The following is a 22,794-nucleotide window of genomic DNA, read 5'->3' as shown; positions in this document are numbered from 1 at the left end:
CTGTCTTTGAGGGCAGTCCAGAGGTATGGCATCTATCCCACAGTCCCCAGGGTAGAACATAGCATCTGTCACTCTCTCTGAAAGCCCACAGTCTTCACCTAAGATGACGATTCTTTCTTTGTTCGTCAAATCAGCTCATTCAGTTTTCCTAGAAAGTTAAACAGAAGACTCACATTGGACTATTAGCCAGAGTGAGAGAAGAAAGTGAGGGTCATCGTGTTACGTCTGCTTTGTGTGAGCCACGGGTGATAAGCCTGTAGGAGTGAGGAACAGGGGCACATGCCTGTAAGACACAGATGCAGAAGGATCAGAATTCAGGGCCAGCCTCGGTGACATAATCCCTGCCTCAACATGTATTATGCACAAGTTTACATCAGACATAACTGAGAAATTCCTTCCCCTGAGACCAGGATCAAAGCAAGGATGCCTGCTCTCAATGTTGCTACTTAGCAGTGTACGGTATGTTCCAGCCAGGGCAATAAAGCCTGAGGGATAAACGAAGAAGCAGTAATGGTCCAGGGAAAGTAAAAGCCCCATGCAGATAAAACGTGGTGTCTATGTGGAAAACAAGGTAGGGTCTGTGAAAAGACAGTAAGAGAGACTGGATGTTAGCAGGATGGGAGGGGATAAGATATTCAGTAGGAAATTGATTTGGAATTAGGGACTTGAAAAGTCATGTTCAAGGAATATTAAGACATGAGAAATCCTAGGTGTGTGATGGCTACAGCAAAGGATGTAGGCTGTGAACTAGTCACATGCTGTAGCGACAAAGGAGGTCCTCTGACCTCATACACGTGGTGGCACATAAACATATACACTACACACACACACACACACACACACACACACACACAAATATGCAATTTATTTTTAAAAATTAAAAAAAAAACAGAAAAAGTCATGAAGGAACAGGGAATAATGAATAAGTTAAATTTTTTAAATATTTTTTATTTAAATGTGTGTGTGAGAGAGAGATGTGCTGGTATATGTGGGTACCTCTGGAGACTGGATGAAGACATTGAATCCCCTGGGGCTAGAGTTACAGGTAGTTGGGAGCCACCTGACACGGGTACCAAGAACCAAACTTTGGTCCTCTGCAAGAGCAGCAAGTGCCCTTAACCACGGAGCCCTCTCTCCAGCCCCACACATCTCCAGAGAACAATCTCCCTGTTAAACAAAGAGGATGTGGGCTAAGAGTTTGCACCACTTTGAGTGCATTCTTGGAGGCTGCAGGAGATTGCTGGAGACCTGTGCTTGAGTGGACGTGCAGGATGAGGCCCAGAAGCCAAGCTCGGGGAACCTTCGGGACTGGCAAGCCTTTGGTAGCTGGGAAGTGGTTGGTGGTGTGCACAGCAAGGCAGAAGTGGATTAACTCAATCTTGTTGATTTTGTTTTCATTTTGAAACAGGATCTCGTGTATCCCAGGCTGGCCCCAAAGTAAGTGGAACTTCTCTTCCTGCCTCTGCCTCCCAACTGCTGAGATTACACGCCGGTGGTTTCTGCAGTGCTGGGCATCAGACCCAGGGCTGCATGCATACTGGGCAAATGCTCTAGGAACATAAGTCCCAATCTTGCTTTTCTGACTGGAGTCTCCACCACATAAATTCAACCCGTAATACTTGCGTTCTCCCTGCTTCCTTTGACACGTGCCTCTGACCAATTAATCATTTTAGAACCCCCTTTCTGCCCTGTACGTTATAACCATGTTCCCCCTAATGCAAGGGCAGGATCATGTGAAAACTACACAAACCTGTTCCTGTAGTATAATTACTGCCCTCCCTGACCTCAGTCAGACAAAGAACAGCCATTTGGAACATTTGTGAACAGAACAGAAGCAACAGAAATCCAGAGGCTCAGTTGGAGTCTAAATTTTTATTGTTTTTGTTTATTTACTTGGGGTAGGGGGAAAATCTGTGAAGTCTGTTCTCTCCTCTACCACGTGGCTCCCAGGGATTGAACTCAAGTCCTTAGGCTTGGTGCTGAGCACCGTTACCCATGGATCTATCTCACCAGTTTCCAGGTGGGTTTTACAGAAGTTGGAGGATATCAGAGTATGATGGTGATAGATACATGTAACACCAGCACTCAGGAGGCAGTAGGATCGCCCATGAATTCAAGGCTAGCTTGGGCTACATACTGCGAGTCAGATCTTAATATCCAAAAATGGAGTATAGGTGGGAAGAGATGACATTGTACTTGGGATGGGGACATGAGGACCAGAGAACAATGGGACTCAGCTGTGGAGGAGACACCCCCTCCCTCTTCATTTTACAAAGGTGAGCTGTGGTCTAACAGGCCATCAGACCTCAGCACAACTGACACATGGTAGAAGTACCATTCAGGCCTTGAAACCAGCTCGTGGGCAGCACCACCTGCCAGAAGACCAAAGACCTAATCCGTCCAAGTCCACAGTCCTGGGAATGTCCCTGAGTGGACTAACCTTGCTGTTTGACTTCTGCAGTTCTGCTCTGGCTAACTGAAGAATGTCAGCCCAGAACATGTTTTTTGTGCTTTTAAAGCTTACCCAGAGAAAAGCTCGGGACTACCTTGAGGTCCCAAACACCCAGTGTTGTCACTAGGCAGCTAATAAAGACTCCTATTGGCTTGACCCTGTGTCCAAGTGGTCTTCTCTGGTGGATACTTCTCAACAATGGGAGTTCCAGAAACTTCTTCCCAAGAGAGGGGACGGCTGACGAATGCAGACAACCTGCCATTTCTCAACAGCTCTACCCAGGAACAGCTTGGGAGAATGAGGCCGGTAGTTCCCATAGCAAACATACTTCCTGTTCCAGGGTGGACCAGGGTCCCTCCCTGTAGAGCTGGGCACTGAGATGTCCGCAGCAACATCCTGCAGAAAACAGCAGAACTACTGGTACAGCCCATTAGTAGCAGAAAGAAAGGGAGCAACATTTCTGCTGAGACATTCTTCCACTGACCTTCCTGATCCACAGAGGGCACAAAGCGAGGACCATGGCTCCATTCCTAACCCAAGGGCAAGAAGCCCAAGAAAGAAGCTGAGAAGGGTGCCTTCCATCCCAGCACTCAGGAGGCGGGAGTGGGAGGCTCAGGGGTTCGACATCACTATGTAACAAGCTAGGGCCAGCCTGGCATACATGATCTATCTATGGGTTAGGGATTTAGCTCAGTGGTAGAGCGCTTTCCTAGCAAGCGCAAGGCCCTGGGTTTGGTCCTCAGCTCTGGGGATAAATAAATAAATAAATAAATAAATAAATAATATTAAAAAATAAAAAATAGATGGGTTGGGGATTTAGCTCAGTGGTAGAGCACTTGCCTAGCAAGCGTAAGGCCCTGGGTTCGATCCTCAGCTCCAATAATAATAATAATAATAATAATAATAATAATAATAATAAATGATCTATCTAAAAAATATTTTTGAATGGCCTTTGCATTGGGTGGGTAGAAAATGCTTGTAAATAAGACAGGCTGGGAGGAAAATGTGGTGAAGGCTAAGGACAGCCAGCCTACGGATGACTTCAATCTGAGGACATGTGAGGGTGAAAGGTGGGATGCCCAGCTGGGTCCTCCGTCCCAAGGCTGGCACCTGGTCCCTTGGGAGCCAGTCTCTGTCAGCTCCCTGGATCCCATTTCCTAACAAGGCTCCCACCCTGGCTGCTCCGCTGTCCAACAATACAAGGAGGCATATGGTAAACACTCAGAGATGCTCTTGACTGGCACAGTGACAGAATAATTAATCAATTAGTCACTCTGCTGAGTAAATGGCAGCTGAACGTAAATACGTGTCTTTTTTTTCTCTCCTTTTTGTCCTCCTTTTTGTCAGAGTGGGAGTGGTAGAGGGAGATGCTAGAAAGTCTGTTTCAGATCATTGCTGGTGAAATTAAACATTGATGGGTTTCTCTGAGGTTGCTAAGGCCTCATCCTGGACGTTGAGTCGGAGGAGGAGGGATTGGTTTGCCCAGTGGTCTCAAGACACCCTGGCACTCAGTGTGTGAGGCCCTGAAGCCAAAAGAACCAGGCCTGAAATCTATCACTGCTGATGTGTGTGGTGAGGAGGGGGTAGGGGAGAGGAGAGAGGAGGGGTGAGGAGGCTGGGTGTCACTTGGCCTCAGGTGATAGTGATATTATATGTTTTTTTTTCTTTTTCTTTTTTTTTTTTTCCTTTCTTTGTTTTGTTTTGTTTTTTTCAAGACAGGGTTTCTCTGTGTAGTTTTGGTGTCTGTCCTGGAACTCACTCTGTATCCCAGGCTGGCCTCAAACTCACAGAGATCCGCCTGGCTCTGCCTCCCGAGTGCTGGGATTAAAGGCGTGCTCCACCACCACCCAGCTCATTTCTTCTTATCAAGATGGGCTCACTCTAGCCCAGGCTCTCCTCAAACCCAGGATGGCCCTCCTCATGTAGCCCAGGCTGGCTTGGAGCTCACTGTATAGCCCAGCAGACCTCAAATTCATGTCCATTCTCCTGCTTCAGCCTCTTGAGAGCTAGGATTACAGGCAGGAGCTGATCCTCAACTCCCTTTTTAAACAAGTGAGGGAAATATAGGCCAGAGATTGACAGGCCCAAGGTTACATGGCTAGTGTCCTAGATAGGGTTACTATTGCTATGAAAAGACATCATGACCAAAAGAAAGTTGAGGGGGAGTGTTTATTTAGCTTACATTTCCACATTGTAGACCTTCATTAAAAGGAAGTCAGGGCAGAAATTCAAACAGGACAGGAACCGGAAAGCAGAAGCTGATACAGAGGCCATGGAGGGGTGCTGCATACTGCCCAGCTCAGCCTGCTTTCTTATAGAACCCAGGCCCACCAGCCCAGGGGTCACACCACCACAGTGAGCTGGGCCCTCCCCCGTCAATCACTAATTAAGAAAATGTCCTACAGGCTTGCCTACAGCCTGGTCTTTGAAGGCATTTTCTCAACTGAGGCTCCCTCCTCCTTGATGACTCTAGCCTGTGTCAAACTGACTTTAAACTAGCCAGCACAGGAGGTTAACAAAGTCCAAACCCCAGAGTTTGGGTGGGTGAGGTTCTTGCCTGTAGGTAAGCATGCCAGTGTTTGAACAGTGCTCTGAGCACTGAGGACTCTTGAGACTCTTCGAGTACTCTGTCTTGTGAACCATGTGGAACACACACACACACACACACACACACACACACACACACACACACACCAGTCAAGAGGTGACAAAGCAAGGTGGAGTGACTCTGAGCCCAGCCCTGTCTGTTCTGGAGCTTGATGACCTTCCCTGTCGTTCATGTGAGCCTTGACATCATAACCCTGTTTTCCACTGTGTAAATCATGCATATACATGGCTGTGGAGACGGCTCAGTGGCTAAGAGCACTGGCTGCTCTTCCAGAGGACCTGGGGTTCAATTCCCAGCACCCACATGGCAGCTCACAACTGTCTGTAACTCCAGTCCTAGAGGATCTGATGCCTTCTTCTGGCTTCTGAGAGCACTGCACGCAGGTGGAACACCCTTGAGGGACCTGCAGACAGATACCAGAGGAAGAGGCACCTTTTCCCATCCTGAGGGGAGAATCCGGTTGGCATGGTGCTCTGCTCTCCATCATGTCATGGGGACACACATGTGTGCATCTGTGACATACCTCTGCACTTACCTGGCAGATACATTCACTTTACAGAAAGGAAGTAACTGCCTAGCCGGAGAGCATCCTGCCGGCTCTGCTCTCTCCACCTCCCATCTCACTGCTGGGCTTTCACATATGTGCCATCTTTTGCATGGTTCCCAGGATGGAGCTCGGGTTATCAGACTTATATGTCCACACTTTTCCCCACCAAGCCACCTTCCTGTACTCCTCGTTTGCCTTTTGAAGCAGAGACTTATTCTGTGTCTCAGACTCATCACCATGCTCTTCAAGTGCTGAGATTAAAGGCATTGGCCAGTCTCCCCTTGGTAAAACCAATCTCCCCCACCCTCTCTGATGTGGGTTGAATTACGGAGGTTCCATCCCCTCCTCTCTGTTTCCCAAGTGCTAGGCTTACAGGCATGGGACACCATGAAGGCGATTTAACTTGTTGGTTTGTTGGTGAAAGCTGTTCACTCTAACTTTTTTTAGTTTTTATTTGTTGTTTGTTTTTGTTTTTCAGTACTGGGTTTCTCTGTGTAACATTCCTGGCTGTCCTAGAACTCAATCTGTAGACCAGGCTGGCCTCGAACTCACAGAGATCTGCCTGCCTGTGCCTCGCAAGTGCTGGGATTAAAAATGTGCCACCACAGCCTGGCTGAAAATAAATCTTGTAAGAGAGAGAAGAGGAGCCAGGCGGTGGTGGCGCACACCAGTAATCCCAACACTCGGGAGGCAGAGCCAGGGGATCTCTGTGAGTTCGAGGCCAGCCTGGTCTACATAGCTAGTCCAAGACAGGCTCCAAAGCTATAGAGAAAGAGAGAGAGAGGGAGAAAGAGAGGGGGGGTGGGGAGAGAGAGGGAGGGAGGGAGGGAGAGAGAGAGAGAGAGAGAGAGAGAGAGAGAGAAGAGGAAAAAGTTTCTTAGCAACACTTTTGAGGTTTACCTTGTGAGCCGGCTGACGCTGAGACACATACTCACACTCAGCTGTGTCTTACTCTTTCCATGAGCTTCTCTCTTTCTCTCAAAGCCCCACGCTCAAGACCTATGTTTAAAATGTCTGACACTGGGCATGGTGGCCCACACTTTTAACCCCCGCACTCAGGAGGCAGAGGCGGAGGCAGGTGATCTCGAGTTCCAGGCCTGCATAGTGAGAACCTATCTAGCAACATTTCTAAGTCTTTATGAAGCTCACACCATGCTTTTGGTTGGGTTTTATTCTTTCCCTGGGCATCTTTCTGTTTGAAACAAACTCCAGCCCTATTTCCTACTGGCTTGTGCTGAAATTATTTTCTGAGTTGGTCTGAGCAAAGGTCTCTGTAAAGAACTACTTTGGTGTGCTGTAGGGGACAGCAGAACTGTCCCTTGGTCCCCACCATGGCTGACAAGCCATCTATTACACACCGGATAAAAGTACTTAGAAAAAAAACATCCAAGACTTGTGTGACCTGGGTCCTCCCAGCCTTCCACACTTTTGTTCACCTCAACATGTACCAAGCCACAGCCACAGTGATCTTTTCTGTCGCTCAGATAAGTCCTGTCCTACCTCAGGATTTGGGAGATAGCTCTTTCTCCTGCCCAACATGTCCCTAGCTTGGATCTCTAAGGTGGCTGTTCTCATCACTCCCATCTTCTCCCAGTGTTTGTCCACGCCTGGAATTATCCCATGCCTGCACGCTTACATGCTTATTGCATGTCTTCCCCCAATATCATATGAGTGCCTCAGGTGCTGTGATTTTCTCTGCCTTGTTCACTAACGCTGTTTGGCACACAGTGGGTGCTGGAGAAATTTCTGCTGATCAGCTGGTGGCCTTAGGAATTAAGAGGGTCAAGGCTTGAAAGCAACAGCGTGAAAGCCCAGTTACGAACAATGAGCCTGAGTAATGAGTGGGAGTGGCAGTGGGCACCAGGAAGTTGCCGCAGCCAGGGCTATGAGTCATGCAGCTTTATGACTGGGCAACCCACAGCTGAGCTGCTGTCCGGTTTACGGCCTAGCATGCGCTTGCCTAGTAGCATCTCAAAGCCATGGGTTTAATTCCCCCACGTCACATAAACCAGGCATGGTAGCACACCCCTACAATCCCAGCCTTTGGGAGGTAGAGGAAGGAGGATCTGAAATTCAAGGTCAGCCTGAGCTACAGGAGACCCATCTCCAAAAACAAACAGAACTAGATGAACCTTAAAGATGGAATGGCAATGATACTAATAGATGAGACTCCTTTCCACAAGGGAAAGTGGCCTGGCCTTCTACACCCAGTGTGAGTGTATAGCCCAGGCAGGGCAGATCCCCTGTGTGTCTCAGCTTGGTTTTGAGGTTTTCTGGAAATCCAAGTCGTTTTAGAAATCAGTTGGCAGATTTGAGATTCTACACACACACACACACACACACACACACACACACACACACACACACACACACCTCTTTCTTCAAGGAAATAGGAGGTGGAGTTTGCCCTCCAGTTGGCCTTGACCCACCCCCAACAGCAGAAAGAGAGGCATGACTTCCTGGTTTGCCCCGAGCTTTGGAATACAAGGTGTGGCCATGTAGCTGTCAGCTCCTTATTGCTCAGTGAAGGCTTAGGCTTCTGCTGTCATCCAGATGAGGCAAGGACATTCTGTCCCAGAGCCTTTTGATCTGTGACCTTTTCTTTTTTCTTTCTTTATTTTCTTTCTTTCCCTTTTTTGAGGCTTAACAAGGGGTGGGCTGCTTGCTTCCTTAAGGCTCTGGACCCAATCTGGAATAAGAAAGAAAGTCACACCTGGCAAGCAGCAGACAGGAAGTATGCTTCCCAGACAAGAGGCTCTCCTCCTCCCGGATTGCTCTATGTGAGCAGCAGACAGTGTGCAAAGGGTTCTTGGCCTCAGCCGAAGGACAGAGTTGCCAGACAGAGAGGCACATTTCCCAGAAACCTTGGGAAGGAGCACAAGCCAAACTTGCCTCTAGAATTGTCAGGGAACAACCCCCACCCCCTGGCTGCCCCTAACCCAGTAAGGGCCACCATGGCCTCAGTGGCCTCACAGAGGGGGCATGTGGGCTCTGTAAAAAAGCTGGCATTCTGGAAGGCTGTGGACCAGCAGGTTTGCTCACTCTGCAGCAAGCGGTCAGGGAGAGTTTGTTTTGGGGGTCTGGGCTGCACCTGGGGCCTGGGTCTGCACCTGAGCAAGGGACAAAACGCTTGGTCTGAGAAAGGGCGTGTTGCTGATAGGGCACCTTTCCTGTGCCTGCACGTTGTCGTTTCGATTTTATTTGAGGTTTGCTGTTCTCTGGTGGCAGTTAGGGCTTTTTAAACATTTTTGCATTTGTTTATTTTGTGTGCATGTGTTTGTACTAGGTCAGAGGACAGCTTATGGGAGCTTATTTTCTCTGACATGTGGGTCTAAGCATTCAACTCAGGTCATGAGGCTTGACAGCAAGAAACCTTCACCCTCTGAATCATCTCCCTGCCCCCAATTTTGTGTTGTTTTCTAGATGGGGTCTTGCTGGATTGTAGATGTATCCTGCTTGTTAAATAAGAAACACAGAGCCAGTTGAAGAGTTAAAAACCACGAGGTCAGAGCCAAAGCAGAAAACCTTACCCTTCACTGCTTCTGCGGTTCCTCCTCTCTGCAAGAGACCTACTTCTGTGCGTCCTGTCTATTTAAAGACTTTCTGTTCTCCTCCCTCATTGGTTGTAACCCAGCCACATGACCTCCTCGTCACTGCCTGTTTGTACAGACCTCCAGGTCTTCTATGGTTGGTATTGAAATTAAAGGCGTGTGTCTGCTATGCTGGCTGTGTCCTTGAACACACAGAGATCCGCCTAGCTCTGCCTCCCAATTGCTGGGATTAAGGGCGTGCCCCACTACTGCTCGGCTTCTGCTCTGGCTTGCTCTGACCTCAAGGCAACTTTATTGACATACAAATAAAATCACATTTCAATACAAATAAAATATCACTATATTTCCCCTTTTCTATTTTAATAAAAAGAAAAAAAGGAAAAAGTTATAACTAATATAAGAAAAACTATATACAAAAGTACAATAACTATATATACCATATATACAAACAATAAATACCTAAACAATGTCTAGTCCATTTGTAATTGACAAATTCAGAGAAAATAATTCCATTATCTATCCTATTTTGGTAAGTCCAGAATGTACCTGATTCACTTTTTATCCTAACTTATATAGCTAACGGAACTGTCTTTCAAATTTATACACTTACAGCTCTTAGTGAGTTTTTCTGAAATCCTTAACAAAGATAATTATAACTATAACTAACTGATCTTCAACTCCCTCAGAGACCCAAGAAGGAAATAATACTACCTAATAAAAAATAAAAACAAGAAGTACATGCAAGCAGCTTCAAAAAAAAATGTGAGTTGACAGAAACAGCCAGCTACCTGGACAGTCACCTGAGGTTTCTCCACAGTGTTGGGGCATCATCTTCAGCCTACAGGCTTAGCGTTTCTGACAGACTCTTTTGTGAACTAAGATGTATACAAGGTCAACAGTTTGACCTCACATTTGGTGAGAGCAGTCCATGTACCAGAAACACCTGAATTCCATTAGTGTCATGTCATGATTCAGGATTTTAAATTCTGGAAATTATTGATGTCTTTTCAATTCAGCTGTCCATTTTTCTTGGCTGTGTATATGTGGCTTCATCTTGGCATCCTGTTCTTCTCCACATCTCTCTATTAAACGCCATTCTACTATTGAGAGAGGTGAGCTTAGTTATTCCTCAAGAATAACTGTTTCATCTGCTGTTCCATTGCACATCAGAAGCCATTGGCCCACTCCCTGTTCAGCTGCCTTCAAAGAAAAGGACATGGTACCTTTTACAGATTGCAAAGGTCATTCACTTCAGGGATGGTGCCATATTGTCCTGGCTTCAGAAGATGCCTTTTGTTAAAGCCACAACCACACTTGTTTTGGCAAGAATTGGTAGTCCTTGGTTTCATGTCCTGTCTGTCCTGTTTGTCAGCAGTTGATTCAAGGATACTTTGTTGTCCAGTGGCTGACTTTTGCAACAATGAAAGTTAGTTCCATATGCAGTTTCTTCAATGCCCATATTTTCTCTGAAGTAGATTGGTACTGCCAGGAGCCATCATGTCTCATAGTCATAGCAAAAAAGAAAAATTCTTAAGTTATTAAAACATTTTAAATGCCATATTCTGTAGATCTCTGAAGGGTTTGAAGATGACCTGTCTATCTAAAATATATCTGTTTGATCTTGACAACACACCTAATATGACTACAAGTTCAATTGTAATGTCTAACCACTAATTTTCATTTCTATATATCCTAATAGTTGGTAATACTAACATTCAAGGATTAGCAAATTACAATTACATTGTTAAATGAATGGTATAAATACAATATCTTGAACAAGATTAGAAATACGTATATGGTATATTCTAACAATCTCAATCTCAATAATAATAATTTGTATACAATATAAAACAATCCAATTGAATGTAAAATATTTAAAACTAGTAATTGTCTTTTTTTTTTTTTTTTTTTTTTTTTTAAACAAGCACCTTTTGCCTAGCCCTTTACCTAACCCTTAACAACAACTTGTAACCAACCCTCCTAAACAATGAAAACTATCCCAGACCCAATACCCATAAAAAGACCAAAAAACCACCCACCCCACACCACCCCTTTGGGAATGTGGGCGTCGAATTCTTAAAATTGCTTCCTGCTGGGTATGGGCGAAGTTATCTTTATTCTGAAAAGAAAAATTTTGGGTTAATTGACAAATTCTAGGAAAGATAACTATATTCTTTGTTATCCATAATGCCAAAGTTCAGGGTTTATCTCAAGTCCTTGTTCAAGCAGTCTTTGAAACTGGATCATCTCAGCTAGCCATCTCAGAATTGCTCTAAGCACTTTGTAGTCCAAAGCTGATCTGTAGATGATGTTTGTCAGCTTAGTGATATTATTTTCCACGTGGAATTGTCGTTGTGGGGCCCCATCTTCTTCCTGGAGATTTCATTTGATGTTAGGCCTGGCCGTGATTTCCTGCAGAAAACTGAAAAGAGACTCGAACACAAAGACATGTATAGGCAGCTAATCGAAGCCTTTTCTCTAAATTAATTAGTACTCATATGAACATTATTATCTCAACAAAGTTTAAAATATATATATATATATATATATATATATATATATATATATATATATATATATATATATATATCTTGTGAATTCTGATATAAAATTCATACTTTAAGAAAAGTTTAAAGAATCAGAATAGAGTCAAAGAATTGAGATTAGTAATAGAATAGTCCCTTAATTAATTTGGTTTTTCTCCTGTCCCATGTCAGAAGATGGCTCTTTCTTCTGGTATGATACAGGGAGTTTTCATTTTCCTTTTAACAACATGCTTGAGTTTAAAGGAGGAGAGAGCCATTCTCCAACTCCAAAATCAGCTTGAAGCTTTAATTGAACTGGGACTACAAGAAGACTAAGAGTATTAATTTTTTAGAGAAGAGCAGAAACAAACATTTAGAAAGATTTATGAAATTTTGTAGATGATATACCAATAGGCCATTTTACTCTTTTTCCTGGGACAGATGATTTGTCCTTTTTTTCCAGTTGTCTCATTTGTCCAGTGTTCTTCAGATTCCTTAGCCTTCATTCTCCTAAAAGACAAAAACAAAAACCCTTCCCCAAGACTAATTTTGGGGAGGTCCCCTTTTGGCAAGTTACATCTGATTAAATGAAAAGGCATGTATTAATGGTATAAGTGAGTTTAAACTGGATGGTCATGTTGGTTGATGAACTATCACCTCTTCTAATTAAGAGGTCTCTCTTGTTCAAATCGAACCTTTATCAGTTTTGATGGTACCCACAGCTTATCTTCTCCTGCAGAAACAAAAGCAAAACCTCGTCCCCAATGTAACACATGCCCTGGTTTCCATTCTGAGGTCAGCACATCCTTGAAGTATATAGGCTGATTTAATTCTGTTGTTTTTTCTATTAACCAATGTCTCTCTGCAGCTGTTGTTCCTTTCTCATTAGCATTGAGAAAATTCAAAGTTAGTAGAGCATTGTGCAGTCTATTTCTGGGGGTTTTTGTTACCCCTTTTTGTTTATTTATCATGTCCTTTAGAGTTCTGTTGGATCTTTCTATAACTGCTTGGCCTGTAGGATTATGTGGTATACCTGTAATATGCTTTATATTATAATAAGCAAAAAACTGTTTCATTTTAATAGAGACATATGCTGGAGCATTGTCAGTTTTAATTTGTGCAGGTATACCCATGATGGCCATAACTTCTAGCAAATGAGTGATTACAGAATCAGCTTTTTCAGAACTCAAAGCAGTTGCCCATTGAAATCCTGAATAAGTATCAATAGTATGGTGTACATATTTCAATTTTCCAAATTCTGCAAAGTGAAACACATCCATCTGCCAGATTTCATTCCTCTGAGTACCCTTTGGGTTACATCCTGCTGGTAATGGTGTCTGATTGTAGAAGGAACAAGTAGGACATTTCTTTACAATTTCCTTGGCTTGTTGCCAGGTTATGGAAAAATCCTTTTTTAAACCTTTACTATTGACATGATGTTTCTTATGAAATTCTGAGGCCTCCAGCACATTTCCTATCAATAATTTATCAATCTCATCATTACCTTGTGCTAGAGGGCCTGGCAGACCAGTATGGGATCGGATGTGAGTTATATATAAAGGATGACTCCTTTCCCTGATTGTATCTTGTAATTGAATAAATAGTGAAGTTAATTCTGAAGCATCAGGGATAAATTCTGCAGTCTCAATATGTAATACCACTCTTTCAGCATACTGAGAGTCAGTAACTATATTGAGAGGTTCTGAAAAATCCATTAATACCAAGAGAATAGCATACAATTCTGATTTTTGAACTGAATTATAAGGACTTTGAACCACTTTACTTAAATTTTCTGATTTGTAACCTGCCTTCCCTTGCTTGTTGGCATCTGTATAAAATGTCCGAACTCCAGATATGGGTTTTTCACGTACAATTCGAGGCAAGATCCAATCAGCTCTCTTTATAAGATCAATTCTATTGCTTTTAGGATATTTGCTGTTAATTTCTCCCAAAAAATTACTGCAAGCTCTTTGCCAAGGTTCACTTTCTGTCCATAATTTTTCAATGTCCTCTTTAGTTAAAGGTACAACAATTTCTGCTGGGTATATTCCTGCTAATTGACGAAGTCTCAATTTTCCTTTCAAAATTAAGTCAGAGATTTTTTCCACATAAGTTTTTAATTTTTTATTTGGTTTATTTGGTAAAAATATCCATTCTAATATAATATCTTCTCTCTGCATTAATATTCCTGTAGGAGAATGCCTAGAAGGTAAAATAACCAAAATGCAATCCAGCTTTGGATCAATACGATCTACATGTCCTTCATGTACTTTTTTTTCTACCAAGGCCAATTCTTTCTCAGCTTCAGGTGATAATTCTCTTGGACTATTTAAGTCCTTGTCACCTTCTAAGGTTTTGAACAAATTATTCAGTTCATCATTTTTTACCCCAACAATAGTTCGTAGATGAGAAATGTCCCCAAATAATCTTTGAAAGTCATTAAGAGTCTGTAGGCGATCTCTCCTAATTTGTACCTTTTGAGGTCTAATTTTTTGTAGCTCTATTTTATATCCTAAATAATTAATAGAATCTCCTCTTTGTATCTTTTCAGGAGCAATTTGTAATCCCCAGCCAGGCAATATTTTCTTTACTTCTTCAAACATTCTTTCTAAAGTATCTGCACTTGAGTCAGCTAGTAAAATATCATCCATATAATGATAAATTATAGATTTAGGAAATTTTTTACGTATCACTTCTAAGGGCTGTTGTACAAAATATTGGCACAGGGTTGGACTATTCAACATTCCCTGTGGGAGGACTCTCCATTGAAATCTTCTAACCGGTTGAGAATTATTGTAAGTAGGCACCGTGAAAGCAAATCTTTCTCTGTCTTTTTCTTGTAGGGGTATTGAAAAGAAACAGTCTTTTAAATCAATAACTATGAGAGGCCATCCTTTAGGTAACAGAGTAGGCAAAGGAATTCCAGATTGTAGAGAGCCCATTGGCTGAATTACTTTGTTAATCGCTCTAAGGTCTGTTACCATTCTCCATTTACCAGATTTCTTTTTAATAACAAATACAGGAGAATTCCATGGGCTAGTAGATTCTTCAATATGCTGAGCATTTAACTGTTCTTCTACCAGCTCTTCTAAAGCCTGGAGTTTCTCTGTTGTTAAAGGCCATTGATGAACCCATACAGGCTTGTCTGTTAACCATTTTAAAGGTAGAGCTGTTGGTGCCTTTGGAAGATCATCAGTTTTTCTGCCCTGTTCTTGTATAATATGGATGGCTGGTGACCACTCATTAGAATAATACCTTCTAATATTTCTCTCAGAAACATGTGCTAGTTTATGATTTATTTCTGAGGTTGGAGGGATGTTAATCTGAGTATTCCATTGTTGTAACAGGTCTCGACCCCACAGGTTCATGGCTATGTTAGCCACATATGGTTTTAATCTGCCTCTCTGTCCTTCTGGGCCTATACATTCGAGCCATCTTGCACTCTGTTTAACTTGAGATAATGTTCCAATTCCTAACAGTTGAACATTTACCTCCTGAAGAGGCCAAGATGGATGCCAAAATTCTGGTGCAATTATGGTAACATCAGCACCTGTGTCTACCAGACCAGACAACAAAACACCATTTATTTTTATTGTTAATTGTGGTCTTTGTTCATTTATAGAAGTTTGCCAAAAAATTTTCTTTATGGTCTCTCCTGAATTTTCTGTTCTCTCTGTCTCAGTTGTTCCATTACTCTGAGTAGCCTGGTTTATTCCAATAGGCATTTGGTCATTTAACTGCTCTGAGTAGGGGCCTCCTCTACGATTGCAGGAAAAGTCTGAACTGGATTCACTGTAGGGGCCTGCCTGAGGCCCCTCTGGGAGTTTCCCAAAGACTGAGGCAAAGTATTACCTTGTCTGTCCCTTGTTGATCTACATTCATTGGTCCAATGTCTTCCCTTACCACACCTTCTACATACTCCTGAAGGAAGGGGCATTCTGTTGCCATTGTTCCTTGAAGAAACATTGTTTCTAGAAGTGCCCTGTTTACAGTCCCTTTTCAAATGTCCTTGCTTTCCACATCCAAAACATCTAACATTCCTCAAACCTCTTGAAATTGCTTCTCCTACCCACATATTATCATGATCATGAGCCTCAACATTAACCGTGTCTCTAATCCAATCTTCCAGGGGTGCAGATCTCGCCTTTAACGGCCTGATTATTCTCTTGCATGCTTCATTTGCATTCTCAAAAGCCAAAGATTCAATTATTATCTGGCTAGCTTCTGAATTTGGGACCATTCTCTTTACTGCTGAAGTCAATCTTTGTAAGAAATCTGTGAAAGATTCTTTTGGGCCCTGTATAACCTTTGTAAATGACTCAGTTTTCTTCCCTGGTTCCTCAACTCTGTCCCATGCATTCATGGCTGCCATTCGACATAGAATTAGAGTTTGCATATCATATAAACATTGTGTTTGTACTGCAGCATATTGGCCTTCTCCAACAAGCTGATCCTGGAAGATTTGTATACCTCTATCACTACATTGTTTTGCTATGGTTTTAGCTTCCTGTTTGAACCACATTTGCCACTGGAGCTGCTGTCCGGGTTCTAGAACCGCCTGTGCCAGCTCCCGCCAGTCCTGTGGTATAATTCTATTATAAGTCGACCAGGAGTTTAACATTTGTTTTACATATGGAGAATGCATGCCATAAGATACTATTGCCTCCTTAAACCTTCGTAAGTCTAACATTTCAACTGGAGTCCAAATATTTTGTGTAGTCATTTGACCAGGCTGCTGTTGTATGGTTACCGGATAAATTAAGGGTGATTGTGTGAAAACAGGCTTTCTTTCTGTAACCTTATAATCCAATCCTGAAACAACTTCACTGTTAATTTCTTCTGTCTGAATCTGAATTTCTCTATAATTCATTTTAACAGGTTTAACAAGTTTTTCTAAAATTTTTATCCTGGCACTTAAATTGACTGTCTTTTTAAATTGTAAAATAAGGATAAGAAGAATAATAATGTACATAATTCGATCAACATTAATCTTCTCATATAGTTGTTCCATTACCATACTGCCTAAAATTTCAAACAAAGCCCAATTTTCTTCCAATGTACACATAAAACCCATTTTTTTTTTAATGTGGAAAAAAATCTCTTTTAAATAGTTTCCTTTAAAATATCTGATATAAATGACTTACCAATTCTGCGCAGAACAGTAGAAATCCGAGGGAATTTCCAAACAGCTACCTAGCGTCCGAGGTGGGAATCCAGAGAGAGAGAGAGAAAGAGAGAAAGAGAGAAAGCGTAGCCACGTTCTGGCTAAAATCTTGAATCCAGCCGCTTCAATGTTCCGGTCTGAGCGGAGTCGAGCCTGGGCTCTGGCTTCCTTAAGCTCCGACCGACCACGTGCGCTGGCGTTTCAGCCAAAGCAGCCTATCTGCAGTTGCGTGTAGCTACTGCAATTAGCGGTAGCTCCCGCAGGCCTGAGTTGTTTGTAGCACTGGCTTTTTAAGCAAGTAACTCCAGCTGCGGCGCCTGAGTCCTAAGCTGAGCTAGGCCTGGGTTAGACCAGGGCTAAGCCGGAGCTAGGGAGGCAGGCCCGCCCAGGCGGGAAGCCGGACCCACTGCCAAGGCAAGCGGTTTTTTAATGAATTCTTGCCACGTTGGGCGCCAATTGTAGATGTATCCTGCTTGTTAAATAAGAAACACAGAGCCAGTTGAAGAGTTAAAAACCACGAGGTCAGAGCCAAAGCAGAAAACCTTACCCTTCACTGCTTCTGCGGTTCCTCCTCTCTGCAAGAGACCTACTTCTGTGCGTCCTGTCTATTTAAAGACTTTCTGTTCTCCTCCCTCATTGGTTGTAACCCAGCCACATGACCTCCTCGTCACTGCCTGTTTGTACAGACCTCCAGGTCTTCTATGGTTGGTATTGAAATTAAAGGCGTGTGTCTGCTATGCTGGCTGTGTCCTTGAACACACAGAGATCCGCCTAGCTCTGCCTCCCAATTGCTGGGATTAAGGGCGTGCCCCACTACTGCTCGGCTTCTGCTCTGGCTTGCTCTGACCTCAAGGCAACTTTATTGACATACAAATAAAATCACATTTCAATACAAATAAAATATCACTATACTGGATAATCCAGGCTGTCAACTCAGTTTCCTTCTGCCTCAGCCTCCAAGTACACAAATCCCCAGGCTCAGCCAGGGTACACTTCAAAGCCTCAAAACCATTCACAAGTATTTATTTGAGGGGGGGGGGGGCTCTTGATAATTTCTTAGCACACATTCATCTTCTAGAACAAGTAATCTTCAAAGATTGGCTTCTTTCTCTCCTAGGAGAATGCCCTGAATTCATTCTTGCTGAGGAGAGCTGTAAGTTGCAAAGCCTCTTAGCCTTGGGAGGGCCAAGAATGTCTGTCTTCTACTTCCAGCAATGAATGGAAGATTGAGAACAAAACCACTCCACATCAAGAATATTTTCAAGCCGTGCTGTGGTAGCGCACACCTGTAATCCCAGCAAATGGGAGGCAGAGGCAGGCAGATCTCTGTATTGGAGTCCAGCCTGGTCTACATAGTGAGTTCTAAGCCAACCAAGGCTACATAGTGAGACCCTGCCTGCAAAACACACACACACACACACACACAAGAATATTTTCTCCAGCACTAGGCTGGTACCAACTCCATTGTCTTCTTACAGGCACAAGGTCTCATCCTCATTCCTTTGGATGTAATCTGGGTGCTTGTCTCTGGCAGCTTGTAGGATTTTCCCCTTGTTCTTACCTGTGGAGTTGTGGGGTTTTGTTCATTTCGTTTATTTTTTGGTGTCTTTATTCTTCTCTAGCTACTATAAGCTCTTGAAAATGTGTGCAGCATATGTGTGTGCATGTGTTTGTGTGTGTGTGTGTGTGTGTGTGTGTGAGAGAGAGAGAGAGAGAGAGAGAGACAGAGAGAGAGAGACAGAGAGAGACAGAGAGAGACAGAGAGACAGAGAGAGCAGATTTGTAACTTGTTTTTGGTTTTGTTGGAGTGCACAGTTAAGAGACTTTGGACTTTGAAAATGTGGGAACTATTGATGACTGTGGGAACTTGTGAAGTTGGACAGGGCATATGGAGCCGACAGGTCATGGCTTAAAGTGATGGGTTTGAGTATGAGGTTGACACGGGATAGAGTCCTTTGTTGTAGGTTGGTTTGTTTGTTTGTTTTGTTATGTAGACCAGGCTGACTCCTGCAACTTTCCTGGGAGAGCTGGGCTTAATTAAAAGTAGGGTGGAAAGTCTCATGCACTAACCAACTTTATTCAGAGCATCAGACAATTTATACTCTGAGGGTTCAGAAGAGTCACCTGAGTTAAAGTGACAACCGCAAGGACAGGCACACATGGCAAAAGCGTGTTTTCCATAGAGGCATAGAAACAAATGACAATAGCCAGTTGTGATGATTAATCTAAAGTGAACTCACCCCTCTCCGATGCCCCTGGGAGGGGTACAAAAGCACATTCTAAGCACAATTCTTTGTTTTTGAAAAAAATTGTGGCCACAAGACTCTTGTTTTCTTGGAGTTTTCTCACGAGCACTAAGAATTCCCCTCAGACAACTCCATTCTTGGACTGTCTTTCGACACACAAGTATATTGGTGATTCATTTCTTGAATAAAAATTACAACTTTATTAAATGTATTTACTTACTTTGTGTGTGGTATAGTACAGGAATGTGTACATGCCAAGATGTCTTCATGGAGGACAAGTTGCAGGGGTCAGTTCTCTCCTCCCACCCTGTCAGTCCCAGGGTTCCTACTCGGAGCAGGCTTGGCAGCAGGAGCCAGCTCACCAACGATCCACCTTACTTCCAAGACAAGTGTGCCACTCAACCTTGAGTCCTTTTATTTGGGCAGACTAACTTGTCAAGTTCCAGGGCGCCCCCAGTCTCTACCTCCCCAGCACTGGAATTAGAGGTGTACACCCCATGCCTAGCCTTTTTTTTTTTTTTTTTTTAGGCATGGCTGCTGGGGATTGGATGTAGACCTCCAAGTGCTTTACTGACTAAGACATTGCTACCTCCCTGCGCCCCTTTTCCATGCTTTCTTTTTTTAAAGTTTTCTTTTTTCATTTATTATTATTATTATTATTATTATTATTATTATTTCATTCCCATGAATAAGTTTTCCTGCATGTATATAAATGCAGCCCATGCATGCCAGGTGCCTGAGGCAGCAGAAGAGGACATCAGATACCCTGGAACTGGAGTGACAGTTTGTAAGCCACCACTTGTGGTGCTAGGAACCAAACCTTGGTTCTCTGGAAAAGCAGCCAGTACTGTTTTGGGATTTTGTAGTTGTTTGTTTGTTTGTTTTGGAGGCAAAGTCTCTCTGTGTAGACCTGGCTGGCCTTGAACTCAGAGATCTGCCTGCCTCTGCCTCCTGAGTACAGAGATTAAAGGCTTGAGCACCACACCAGGAGCAGTGCTCTTAACCACTGAACCATCTCTCCAGCACACCCCTCCCCCCACTTTAATTTTCTTTTGAAATAGAATATCCTGTAGCTCAGGCTGGCCTCAATCCCACTGTCTTAGTCAGTGTTTCTATTACTGTGATAAACGCCATGGCCAAATCAAGTTGGGGAGGAAAGGGTTTATACTTCATCTTATATGTCACAGGTCACTCTGTCATTAAGGGAAGTTAGGGTAAGAATTCACAGCTGGAATCTGGAGGCAGGAACTGAAGCAGAGGCCATGGAGGAGTGCTGCTTACTGGCTTGCTTAGCCTGCTTTCTAATACCACCCAGGACCACCTGCCCAGAGTGGCCCCACCCACAGTGGGCTGGGCCCTTCCACATCAATCACTAATTAAGAAAATTCTCGGGCTGGAGAGATGGCTCAGAGGTTAAGAGCACCGCCTGCTCTTCGAGAAGTCCTGAGTTCAGCTCCAAGCAACCACATGGTGGCTCACAACCATCTGTAATGAGATCTGCCGCCCTCTTCTGTATACATAATACACAAATAAGTCTTTTAAAAAAATAGAAAGAAAAGTCCCTACAGTCTTGCCTACAGGCCAATCTAGTAGAGACATTTTTCTCCGGGGGTGCTCCCTTTTCTCCAATGACTCTAGCTTGTGTCTCGGGGACAGAATACTAACCCAGATACTTGCTGGGTTGCAGAGAGTGGCCTCGAACCTGCTCCTCCCGCCTTCACCGCCCCAGTGCTGGGATTACAGGCGTACACGAAAACTCCCAGCTCTCTTGCCATCCTTTTAGATGGGAAAGCCATCCTAGCGTTGCTCCTACGGAAGTCCACTCCCTTAGGAAGTCACATCCCTCGGTTCGCCTCCACCACCCAGGCATCCACCCGTCCGTCCCCACGGGAGTGCTGAGGCCACATCTCTGTCTGGTCCACCCGGCTGCTCCTGATTTGTCACTGTTTCTTGATCCCCTACCAGATGCCAGGCAGAATCCTTGATTGCCAGAGTTACCCATGATCCTCCACTCCTCCCCATGTTCGGACCCTCTTCTGGTCCTTTCAGCACAGTCCTTAAGACTTGTTTATTCCAAGTCTGTCTGCTTTTCTCCATCTCCCTCCCGCCGCCCAGCCCCTGTGAAGGCGTCACGATGGCTAACCCCTCGTTCCTCACGTGTTTCTGTTCCATGCTATCCACACAGCAGCTAGGATTCTAAGTGCTGTTGACCAATCCCAACTCAGCTACTGCAAACGTATGCGGACTATATTTGGGTCTTGGGAGTTGCAGTTTGGAGGGAGGGTTCTGTGGCTCTGAACCAGTGTTTGAGGCAGGCAGGGTGGCGGGCTACTGCACACTGAGAAGGCGCAGGGCCGGCAAGACTGACCACCAGATGTGCAAACAGAGCAAAACGTCCTTAAACCAGGAGTCCGGCAGTCTTGTGATGTTTGTCTTGAGCCTCTGGACGCAATATCTTTGTGTCAATCTCCGGAGGCGTTAGGTCAAAGGGTAGAAGTCACCAGGGTTCGCGTCCCAGGCGTCCGCAGGATTCCAGCTTCCGTCTGGCCCCTTCCTGGCCTTTGCCCTCCGTTTTGTAAAGTTCCTTCAGTGTTGCTTTCTTCAGAATTTGCCTTTTCACCGCGTGTCAGACTTTTCATTCATGTGACAAAATCCTCGAGATAAACAACTTAAAGGAAGGGTAGACTCGGGCTCCTGGGTCAAGGGTTTCAGTCCACAGTTGCTTGGCTCCATCGCTCCTAGGTGGTGGTGAGGAGGGACACCATGGTGGGGACAATGTGACATATGGCAAGGACGGGGCAGGACCATCAAAGGCACAGTCTCTGTGACCTGCTTCCGTTGTAAGTGTGTGTGTGTGTGTGTGTGTGTGTGTGTGTGTGCACACGCGCGCCAGGGTGAGGAGCCCAAAACAGCTTGACCACACAACTGCCATGACAGGCTTGGAGGTCCAGGCACAGCTTCTGTGACAGGCTTACAGGCAGGCAACACAGGGATCCAGGAGAAGCCATGAGCTGACCCCACCCGGGGAGGGCCTGCACCTAAGGGGAAATACCTGACATTCCAAACATTCCCTATACCCCTAGACAAATGTCAGCCGATCAGGGTCCTGAACCCTGGAATACCCTCACCCCAACTGTGTTGGTCTTTGAGGGGGTGGGTGTCCTTTTGATCTGGGCATAACAATGAGTTCATCAGTGATTGACCTGTTTGTGAAATCACAGCCCACTCATTCCAATCACTTCTGAACAGCCCAGCAGGTGGTGTCCAGTCCTTCAGTACAGGACCTGCAGCGGACATTTTATATTCAGGGTAAGTGAAACTTGTCACGGCCTCACTGAATCTAGTGCAATGTCTTCCAGACCAACAAAGAATAAAATCCAAAGAATGGGCTGGCAAGATGGTTCAACCAGAAAAGGTGCGTGCTGGGAAAACCTGGGGACCACAGTGGGAGAAGAGCCTGGTCTCTAAAAGTTGTCATCCCTCCTCCACACAAGTGCCATGGCATGTGTGTGCAACATGTGCACACACACACTAATAATAATAATAATAATAATAATAATAATAATAATAATAATGTAATTTCCTTTTAAATATCTAAAGCCAAACATGATGGCTCATGTCTTTAATCCCAATACTGAGGAGGCTGAGTTAGGGACATTATAAGACACTGTCCAAAAGACATAAGACTAAAAACAAGTGAG

The sequence above is a fragment of the Onychomys torridus genome, chromosome 3 (genome assembly GCF_903995425.1).
Source record: "Onychomys torridus chromosome 3, mOncTor1.1, whole genome shotgun sequence".
Classification (NCBI taxonomy): domain Eukaryota; kingdom Metazoa; phylum Chordata; class Mammalia; order Rodentia; family Cricetidae; genus Onychomys; species Onychomys torridus.
The sequence above is the reverse complement of the archived record's forward strand: the minus strand, read 5'-3'. Positions refer to the sequence as shown.